This window comes from Sinohyriopsis cumingii, chromosome 6, assembly GCF_028554795.1.
Source record: "Sinohyriopsis cumingii isolate HCF-2022 chromosome 6, ASM2855479v2, whole genome shotgun sequence".
Taxonomy (NCBI): domain Eukaryota; kingdom Metazoa; phylum Mollusca; class Bivalvia; order Unionida; family Unionidae; genus Sinohyriopsis; species Sinohyriopsis cumingii.
Genome location: NC_142966.1, coordinates 62698161 through 62710364, shown reverse-complemented (window position 1 = coordinate 62710364; position 12204 = coordinate 62698161). Strand labels below are relative to the sequence as shown.

Here is a 12204-nt window from a genome sequence, read left to right as displayed (position 1 = left end):
CAACAACAACAACAACAACATAACTCAAATTTATTTCTTTTTTGTAAAATTTGCAATGTTAGGTCTAGAGAATACTACCAGATTCAAAATGCAGGTTTAAAGTCACTGGCCACCTATATTGTACAAACGTGTAATATTATTATAGTCATAAAAATAACGCATTTGTTATGTTTAAGTAGACTTAAAAATCAGCTTTTTAAAAAAAGTTTTAAAAAAGTTTAAAAAATTATTTGGCAATCTACATAAACAATCGGCAGTTTTGACGTGTCAAAAATGGATATGACATACATTTATCCCTTCTATTCAACCATGCCATTCAAGTGTTTAATTTCCCCACGTAAATGTCGTGTGATATCTTATGATCGTGCTTTCATACAACAAATATGGTGCACTGTGTTGCATATGGATGTAACCAAAAGAGTGATGATGGGACGAAAGGGTTCTTTCATTTTCCCAATGACCATGTTTACCACAAAAAAGTGGATTGAAGCTGTGGGATCAAATAGGGTGAGGGATGGGAAAGTCCTAAATCCTCCTGAATCCCGTAGAAATCTCTATGGTGCATGAGAAGAGGGATAGAAAGATCATAAGTAAAATATATCAAATAAAGGATTACAATACAGTTATGTTGCTGCAGATACAAATTATTAATGTTTCAAATGATCACAATACTTTAGACTTGGATCAAACTTTATTTGGCATTATTAAAAACCATATAAACTCAGAAGGATTTAAAAAAAAGAAGTATGATGTATTACTCTAGGACATTTATTATTTATAGGTGTACAAGTCTGTAGAATCAGTTAAGTTCCATCATGTTCCAGCCAACTAATATGTAGGCCAACGGAACTTGAAAACATGTCTAATTCCTTTTGTGGGAATTTGAATTTATTAGGAAAAAGACATCAGTGTAAGTAAAGTCTGACTAAAACATTATAACTTTAATTTGTTGAAAAGCGTTGATATGGGATGCCAAGTGTGCAATATATTCCTGAAAATTTGACTTAGCATTCTGAATTTAATAGATGTCAGAATACGCTACACAGCACCGTCGTTTGAGCAATAAGACCTCAACACCATAAAATATAAATATCAGGTTGAGGTCTTATATTGTAGGACTATGGGTTTATGGGGGAAAAATATACATATGTAATAATGAGACCATGATAAATTCAAGGAAGTTAATATTACACCTGAAAATTAATTTTTCAAAATACCCTGCACTTTTTGTTAATACTAGTAGCGACACGTTCGTTTTTGAGTTGCTCCACACCAGGATCATAAAGCACTTAAAGATGAGTGAGGATTATTATATTCTGCCTGATGAGTGTGTGCATGGGTTACAAAAGTATTATTAAAGCAAGTATATATATTTACCCTACATCATCAATGAACATTTTTATCAATTATGATTACATATAGCAAACAAAAAGAAGCCCATGTGGTGAATAAACTGGCAGCAAGCAATAAACTCATTGCTTAAACTTACCGACAATAATATCAAATACAAAGGTTATTTTATTATAATGCAAGTCAACCCCGGCAACTGACTTTGGAATCTTTTTAGTGTGCCAATTTTAAAAATTTTTTTTTTTTTGTGAAGTCGACTGAAATAAAAAAGACAACTTTGGTTCCTTTTAGATTCTTTTAAGTGTGCCGAATTCTTTTGTTTTCTTTGCAAAGTCAGCCAACATAAGGAAACATTGATTCCTTTTTACCTGTATTTAACGGGAATTTTGAAAATAAATTGAAACAGTGGGACAGTTTTGAAAGTGACACTATCTAGTGCATTGTGCATGCATATAGATATGAGGCTGAGCAGTAAATTAGTTTTCAATAGTTTTATCTAAATGTTTGCTATCCATAGTTTATACTGTTTTATTTTTCAACAACAAGAAACCTATACTTTGTCTTGTAGGGATAAATGTATGTCATTTCTGGTTGGCATCCTCTTTAGGTGGGAAATAGTAGCTAAGGTGAAGTAGCAGTGATGGATACATCTATTGCAAATAATTAAACTATTATTTCTTCTTTATACTTGATAATTTTTTAATTCTTTTGTGTGAGTATAACTACTTTAAATCATGTAATGCAAATCTGATGTAAAAAGAAAAATGTATGGCTGGTGACCTTTAATGCAATTATCCTGTTTTAATTCGCATGTAATCAGCCTACAAAATTATTGCTAAAGTTTCGACTCAGTTGAGACATTTTATGAGAGCAGGACCGGTGCTGCTGCATCTTCATTACTTGGATGCTGACATTTGTCATCACATTTTCAGTGTTAATCTTTACGCTCATTTGTGCATCTAGAAACCCCCAGCTTTTTTATTCACCTCCCAGCTCTGACACCAAGTTTCTTTTATTACTCATTCTGACCCCCAGTTCTGACAACAGTTGGATTTTAAATTGGATTTGCACTTCAAGGGGAAACATTGAGTTATATTGATACATACTATCTTTACATATTTGCAGATATACAGGTTGTTTGCAGTTACTTATTAATTGCTGACATGTACAGATTATAGCGTTTTGTGTGCTGTTCATGATCATAGATATGCTGTGATGTGTATGCTACATAGGTACAAACCTACTGGGTTCTGCAAGGAAAATTTACTCAAATCATCACACTGAATGCATTTCATATGAATTTATGAGCTAGGTATACAATAGAGCTCATGTACATACTTACATATAGATCATAAAATACATTGTCGATTGAAATTCATATATATTTTTATAATTTCCCACCAAGTCCTGTCTTGGACCTTAGAATGGTTCTAGTTATAAAGTAATTGAGTGCATATTCAAAGAATTTATTAAATGCATTCACACTATACTGTCTGTAAGCAATGTTCTTATTCACTCAGCATGACACCATGTTGAAAATTTAGGAAACAAGGCTTTTAGCTGCATGCCCCATATATCGATAAAGTAGTTGAGATCTGTTCATTGCACAGATGATAAGAATGTGGCTTACACTGTAAGATGCACATAACTGTTGTACAGTAAGTTACAAAAGAGCTGAAACAGCGTGCTTGTTACATACATGCCAACCATTACACCTTTGGCATAGTCAATATGAATTTTTTCACCTAATTACATCTTATTCTTGCCTCTGTATGGATAACACTTTTTGGCACATTAAAAAAAATGAAACAATGAAAAGCTATGTTTGTAATATTTATTACATCTCTTTAATCCCACTTATCGTATGAATTTGAGAATATTTGACAAAAAGGAGACAGCTGCATAAGAATAGCAGAAGATTACATTTGCCCATTGTAGACCTACATGTTCTTTCCTTATTTTTTTATAGTATCTGTATGACACATTTAAAAACAGATGGGTTTCATCAGTTTGACACTTAGCCTAACAGATTCATCTTATTGATAATATATTTAGATAGCAGACCAGTCTATACTTTTAAAAGAAAATCATGCCAGATATGAAACAGGCTTTATCGATGTGACTCATGGATTTTATGTGACTGAAATATTTTAAAGTAGAGGAATTTTTAAACTTCAAAATATGTCTGAGCAGAAAAAGGATTAAGAGTGCTTTACAGATTTGAAAAGAAGAATATTTGAGTGATGTAAGACAGCATTTAGATTAAACACATCATCATGCTTATTGCCGTATTTGTGGATTTGATTTTATTCAGCAAAAGTTTTACACAGCTTAGGTGAGTGTAGTATCTCTATAATTTGTCAGTATGTTTTGTGTTTGTATTCTGGTACAAATGCATATGGATTTTGCTCCTTTGTGACAAGACTTATAATTACATGCATATCTGGTTTGTAGCAAAAATAAATGTACAGTTTTCATAGTGTTCTGTAATTATGGCATGTAATATATAGATTACGCTTTTTTTGTCACTTATATTAGCAATAATTACACTTTTACCTCCCTTGGGATTGGCTTGTAATTGTTTTTTGTAATCAACTTTTATTTACTATTGGAAAATTCTAAATGTGGTATATGACTTCTCAAATAGTTTTCATCGTGTGATTATAGGTTTTTGACTTAATGTAAAGGTTCATTAAATTAAATTAAATTAAACTCATTTGACTGCAACAAATTATGCAGACAGATACATTAGTTGAATATCTTGTTATGGAAGTACAGTTGAATTGTCTGCTGCCTTTTTTTATCCAGATTAATATGTTCATGTTTGAGTTATTTCCCTTTGGCCATGCTTTGAAGACTACCTGTATCTTCTGGTATTTTACATCTATATTTGTGGGATAGAAGGAATTTGCTTGATAAAATATCGAGCTTTAAAATAACATGATCATTAATCTAAGAGAAAATTGAATTTTCGCATAAATTTTAAACAAGTTCTTTGTCACTGTCGCCATATTGCTTTCTTAATTTTGATCCAGAATTGCTATTCAATCGTTATAAATAATTCAGTTTGCACTGTTCCTAATTGATTGAATTCTCACATGGTGCAGGTCATATTTAGATCTTTAAAAAAGCAGATTTAATTTTTTAAAATATAAATCACACCCAAATAAAGATAAATAATTACAGAATGATTATGTTCTGTATTATTACATATAGAAAAGTCAATGAATTTTTTCCTCTATTTTAAAGTGTAAGGCTGCAATTATAATTTTTATTCAAATTCAGGAGTAAAATAAAGCTGTTATAAAAATGTAGTTTTAATCAAAATGAGTAAATCAGGATACATCTTTTGTAAATGTTAAGTTCTCTGTTTTGGTAATTAATAATGTCTGTTAAAGAGGGGAGAAAGGAGTCTTGTACATGTTTAATACAGAATATAACTTTCTCTCTTGGGGCCCCGAGTGGCTGAGTGGTCTAAAGTGCTCTCCGTTACAGAACACTGCCATCTCACCTCAGTCTGTGTGGGTCTGAGTCTCTGATTCAGCCAATGTGGGTATGTGAGAAAGCTTGTCAGTAGCTTCTCGTGGGTTGGTGGTTGTTTCTGGGATTCTCATGGGTTCTTCCTCCACTATTAATACTGGCTGCCATGTATAGCCTATCGTGTGCTGAAAAATGGCGTTAAACCCTACAACAACAACAACTTTCTCTCTTTATAACGTGCCTCTTCATAACACGATTCTGGATATAATACGATACTGCTTTGGACCCCATGACCAAATCATACCAATGTGTAGCAATAAGGGTTGAAAGAGAACATAAGATTATGATTCTAGTCCTACCTGTTCATTTCTTGTTCAAAACGCCATTATTTAACAAATTTGATAGTTTGCAGTATATCACGGTTCTATATATTGCAATATTCTCAATATATCGCAGTTTTCAGTATAACACAGTTCAATACTTAATGTGGTCAGCAGTAATAGGCCCTGCCTACCATGTTATAATGAGGGACAGCTGCATTTCTTATTACAGTGGCACCCCTCATGAATACACCCGCTGACTAGTGGCCACCCACTTTTTACAGCCAGAATCCCTTGGCACTGATGAGTTTTTGTTTAAAAGTACCCCTCAAGAAATGCTACCCCTCTAATAAGACCAGTGGCCAGCATTCTAGTGCAAAACTGTAAAATTTACCCCTCACAATCGGCCATATTTTATTTTATTACCTGTCCAGAACCAATATTTAATTCATGCTGTAAGGCAAGTAATCTATAGGTGTCTGTTTCCCAGTGTTAGGGCTTTTGGTACAGAAAGGAGTGTTGGCTAATGTACATGTAACACTAAGGTTAATATTATATCATTATCTATAGACAACAACATTTACTGGAAATGGGGTCAACAGTGTTGTGATAGTTTGGGCTTCACAAAGTGGTTGAGTTTTTTTTATTATTACAGCCAGATGTAATTGTCATGATCATAACAGGCCAGCATAGGCTGAAGTTAGATTTTGTGGATTAACTTGGAGGAATTAACCTTAAATAAACAGGGTTCCAGACAAAGATGAAATATCATGTGGAAGTTCAATTATTACTTTATAAAGAAGACAATTCATCCACTCTACAAAAGTTTGCATAATTAAATTGCAGTACTGTACAATTTGCAACATAGAAATAAATTGTTACAAAACTTTTATATGTCATCATGTAAATGGATAATTAATAATTTAGAAGAAAAAGGTAAAGTTACTTGACTTGGCAGCAAGGGGGATCGTTACAAAATTCTTGATGAAATATTTTTTGTTGGGAAGACTCGAATAAACTTCTTAACAGAAAAGGAGAATATACTGCAGCAGTGGGAAAATGTAGTGATTGAAAAGAGAATTATTTGAAATGCCAAGCAATGTATGTACTAAGGCATAAATGATGTTTTTGAGTAGCTTTGCATTGCGCAAGCCAACAATACACCACTAGCATTTCATGCTTAGGAATAGGAACTATTAAGTTCTGTTAATTTGAAACAAGTCTGTTCTTAAGACAAGAAAAACCTTTTAATAATTTATACTTTAAATGATGATATTCAATGCTTTTAAGTTATATGAAGCTTTCTTACTACATACACCATACACATCTCATAAATATAATCCCCCTTGGAGAGGCTACCTGTCTTTGCGGCCACTTTCTCCATGCAGAACGAGTGGCCATAAAAGAGGGGGACCGCTGTAATTAAATAGCTGTTGTTTATATTACATTTCTTTACATGTTGATGGATTCAGGGGCAGTTGGTCGTAAATGAAAATGGTGCTGCCAGGACAGCCTTAGTCTTACTCCACTTGAATGGATGGTCTTATCAATAGTGGATTTTCACTAAAAGACTACTTATTAGGTCTACTTGGGCATAAATGGAAAGGGTGATGATCTGTCATCCAGTAGGGTCACCATAGCAGCTATCTTGAAAACCTAACTAATATGACTCCTCCTAAACAGAAAGCACCATTCCGGTGGCCTATTGGTAATAGTGTCCGCCTCGGAAGTAGGAGGTCGTGGGTTCAAATCCCGGCAGAGTCATACCAAAGACTTGCAGATATGGTACTAACAACTGCCCCGCTAGACGCTCAGCATTAAGAGGTTAGTGTTAGGAATGATTGGCCTAGTATCAGGATAATGTGACTGGGGGGGACATCATGCTACATGTCTGCAGCATGATGCCCCAGTGCCAGACATCAATCACTATAAACAGCCACACTGCAGACATCATAGTGATATGACTGAAAAATTGTTAAAGCTACATTAAAAATCATAATCACACACACACACACACACACACAAACACACACTTAAACAAAGTCATATCAGCATGTTTTTTTTTTCACCAGATGAATTCTTAAGGTGACTTGTTGGTCTTATAAAAAATTGAGCTTATATGTTTGTCTGTCTTTCTGTCTGTCCTCAGTAGCTACAGTTGCTCAGAGGTTAGCATGCCAGACTTGTGACCCAAAAGAAGTGGGTTTGAATCTGCTGCCTTTGGATCAGTCTGGGTTGGCTGCTGTGATGAATAATTGGGTGACCTCACCTTATGTAAAGAATGCCAAGCAAATCTGTCAATAGTAATTTCTGAATATTATATGTAGCCATAGCTGTTCATAGCTATTTCTATGCAGAATGTTGATTCATACAGTGAGTAGGTCATTGATGGCTGATATAAATTTTTATGGTAAATGCCTGTATTTATATGAGCAAGAATGGATACAATGAATGCCATCATCTGTCCTTCAGGTTAGCAGTACAGAGTCAATTAAATGTCAAGATAATTGTGTAAGGTACATATGATGATCATTGAAGATGAAATGCAACCTCTCTTAATCAGTTGCTTTATATAGGTACAAGTTACATAGACCCTGATCTTGATGTGCTGGCATATCTAGGTTTATGTTGTTTGTTCTAATGATTATTCCAAAAAAACTGCATAGACTCAGATCTGTTGGCTCATTATGTGATGGCAGATCTGGATTTCAGTAGTTTGCAATTTGACCCAACTTATATGTGAGTGTATATAGTAAACGTATTTACTAATGGGATGAAATAATTTAATTGTAGCAAGAGAGGGGGCTGTTAAAGAGAAATAAAGCTGCATTCTCTCACAAAGAGAAATTTTAACAGATAAAAACATTTCACAATTTTTAGGGTTTCCCAATAAAAAATGACAAAATTATACATCACAGAAATGAAAACCATATTTTTTTTAAATGGGAGAAATTTTAAAATCAGTCAACATCATTATGCATCATGATTAGAAGATATACTCACTTATAAGTTGAGTCAAACTGCAAACAACAAAGATCCTGATTTGCTTTAGCATAATGCACCTGTGGATCAGGGGCTTTGTTATTTGTTCTGCTGGCACATAATGCACTGGAAGATCTGGGTCTGTGTAGTTTGCAGTTGGAGTTGTCTTATAATTGAGTATGTATGATAGGTTATTTCAATTATGTTGTACTTCCTGTATGCATAATGTAGCCCACCTTTTTTTTAATCTCTGGGAATGACAAAACAGTGTGAAGTGCATGTCATCGCTGTCCCAGAGTGTTGATGTCAGACCATTTGCCCCAAACCCAGAACTTTTTCTAGCTCAGAAATTATTATCACAGTCCCTGTCAAAAGTCAAAACAAGCACCTAAAGTTTTTACTTGAAGACGACATCTTGGAGGTTGCACTGTAATTGCATTTATCATTTTAACCTCACAGATGATGACATTTTCTTAAGGAAAGTCTATGAAAATTTGTTATTCTTTGTTTTTGATGTTCACATTATAAACAAAGAAAAATAAATGAAATTTAGAAAAAAATCATGCTTATGCAAATATTTTTTTCAAAGTTTATGAAAATAAACCATATTTTCAATATGTTGACTGCTGTTGAATGGCAGAGGTAAAAAGGATGAATGATATGAAAATATGATTGGAATAATCCAAGTGGTTCACTGCATCTCAAGGTTTGGCTTGTGTTGACAGCTGTGCCATATGTACACAGCTAAAAATTTTGTTGGAGAGAAAGAGTTCATAAAAATTTAACATTTACCATCTTTACTCGCTTATAAGTCAACTGTTTACAACAAAGATCCTGACTTGTTATAGCATAATGCACCCGCAAATCATTGTTTATCTTGTTGAATCTTCTGAGTATTCCTATCAAACTGCACAGACCCAGATCTGCTGGTGTATAATGTGATGGCAGGTCTGGGGTTGTGCAGTTTGCAGATGGACTTGGAAGGAAGTATATATGGTAACCACATGGGGATCATCTCTAGTTGTGTTTGCTTTACACTGAAGTGCACCTTTTGCATCCACAAGGACACAAATTTGTGACATTTCTGACTTGTGTACATTTAAAAAGACTGCTTTTATTGGTACAACCATACATTGTAGTTGTAAGTGGATGACTCATGTTTTATCTAATCCAAAAATTCAACGCATTAGTTGATATTTTAGTCTTCATGTGAGGAATGTCGGACCAGAAAGTAAATATTTTGGTCTGTTTGACATGGAAATACTGTCAACTATGAGTTTTTTCAGCTGCATAGTGCATGTAGCTATTGTAAACATACCAACCTTATGATGTCACAGACAGTGTGGCTGACAAGGACTGGTATTATGATACTTTCAAGTGATTTATTTTGTATACAAATACAATAAATTTTCCATTCTGATATCAAGCTCACATAAAACTTTTCTCCAACATATTACATTTAATAAATAACATGCAACATGGACTGTCTCTTTAATCTATCTATTCTGGCTTTTGAGCATGGATTGTAAAATCCTGGGACTAACAAAATATGAAGATATTTGCATGTTGGTTCCAAAGTAAATAGACACTGGAGTAAAAATAATGTCAGCATCATTCACTTCAGTTGGTCATTACATGAATAAGAATTATTCCGTTAGCTTGATTTTATCTGTGTACACTGGATAACCTGTCAACTGTGGCTTGAATGGGTAACTTTGTAGTAAGTGCTATTTTTAGACCTTTCAGGTGATGTAAGCACATTGTAGTACCTACCATCAAAAGCAGACACTAGTGAAGTTTGCCAAGAAAGATTTTAAAGGTTAAAAAAATTCTGAAATTACTGGAATATGATCTGTGGTTAAGTAATAGCTGATATGAGTTTGCAGAAGGTGGTTCACAGAAAGAAAGAAACCAAGAAGAGGAGATAAAAAACTGAGCAAAACTGGTGATGATGTACTTGTGTTTTTTGTTTCATTTGTTACAATTATTGTCAATTCCTGATAATCTTTTCATGACCTGAGTGTAGCTTTGAATGCTTCCATCAGTTTTAATATTTCTAAAAGCACTCTCAAAAGGTTACAGAGTTCAGGATTCACAAGATAACACTGAAAGAAAGCAAACACATTTAACAGAAGAATGTGCATCATGCATTACATGGTGTAAACAGAGAGAGGCATACCTGAGCAGTTGAGGTTGTCATTGTTGTGGGTTTAAGGCCATTTTTTAGCACATGATAGGCTATACATGGTGGACAGTATGAATGGTGGAGGGAAAACCCAGGAAAAAAACTGGTAAGAACCACTAATCCATGGGAAGCTACTAGCAGGCTTTCTCACATAGCCACACTGGCCAGGCTTGAGTCTGAAACTCGCACAGGGACAGGTGAGATGGCAGTGATCAGTAAAGCGGAGCCCTTTAGACCACTTAGCCACTTACACTCTAAACAGTTGAGAACCAGTAGTAAAGAATATTGTTAGTGATGTATCTAATGTTTTGTACAAAGATCTAAAGCAGAGGTTGGAAACCTATGGCACATCAAGAGGTTTTGTGTGGCATGCGAGGGGCAGCCAAAAAATCTCGATTTTAACTATGACTCATACTGGTGACATGCACTCATTTATTTTGTAATTAATCCAGAAAAAAGTGGCATGCTGTGTGGCATGCTGTGCCGACCCTTGATCTGAAACGTACATTTTGAAAGAGCTTGATAAGGAATGGCAATCAGGTTATTTAGGCCTTTATGACAGTCGATTCAAGAATGTTTCACCAGTGTTTCTAAGGTGCATTACCTGCAGCGGTGTTGGAATCGGACCCCATTTGGGGGAAAAGTTTACTCTTGACTGGGAATTATCCTTCCAGCAGGATTATTGCTAGTCCATGTTATTAGGAGGATCAAACAGTAGATAATTAAATATTTTTGATAATATATGGCAATCAATTAAATCATAGCATGAAAACAGATTACATGACTTTAAACCTTAGGTTGATTTGTTCTTGACATTTGGGTCTCTCTCAAGGAGTTCTATACTAGAAACCTTTACGACTCCATTCCTAGCTGATTACAAGCTATGATAAAATCCAAAGGATTAATTACCAAGTATTAGATGCATAAATGCCACTTTTTAAAAAAAATTGTCAGGAAGTTGTTTAGAATAGTAATGTTGTTAGTGTACTTCCTATGACATTACCGTAATTGGCTTTTAGCGGTATCTGCATCTTACACAACAATGTTATTGAGTGGGAGAAGCAGACTGATTATTACAATATTATGGTTCTCAATTATTGTTGCAGATCCTGAATAAGTACAATTATTGTGACAGGGCACATTGATTTTCATCGAATGGCATACCATGCAATCTGTTTCATTTAATGTGGTTGAATTCCCATTTTATATGATGCCAGAGTATATGGATCTTTATGCAATACAGTTGAAATTGTATTTGTATAAAGCAAATTAAAACAATTGCAACTTTGTTTGAAATAATATTACCATATATATTCGCTTATAAGTCCAACTGCAAACTGCATCACATAATGCACTGGTAGATCAGGGTCTGTGCAAGTTGTAAGATCTTTCTTGTTTGCAGTTTGATTCGACTTGTAAGCGAGTATACAAGTATATTGTATGAAACAATTATAGACTTATTTCAATAAAGTATCATGACACAGAAAATTGATTGTATTGATGATTGAATAAGTTGAGGTTTAGTGGTTCACGTAACTTCATCTTCACCTCATGATGGACAAATGTTTGATTTTTTTTTTTTAAATGAGCACTTATTTACGTGAGCACACTGTGACAGTATGTTTCAATTATATATCTCATGAGCATGCTCAGACCAATCTTACAGTCTTTATAACATAATTATGATGAAAATGACCTGAAACACATTAATTGCATAAACCTAGATCTACCATTGCATTATGTAATGACAGATTTGGGTCTTTGCAGTCTGCGGTTGGATCTGACTTAGAAGCAAGTACAGATTAACACGTACCAGACAAATGGCTTTTCATACACAAATGATAGAATTAAGGCAGCTTACTTTTTAATTCATATACTGCACATTGG

At 34.2% G+C, this 12204-nt stretch overlaps 1 protein-coding gene across 1 annotated transcript in view; it reads left to right on the top strand.

Annotated features, from left to right (window-relative positions):
* LOC149797069 (uncharacterized) overlaps positions 1 to 12204 on the top strand; it is a 243610-nt gene that overhangs the window by 79511 nt on the left and 151895 nt on the right. The window lies entirely within an intron of this gene.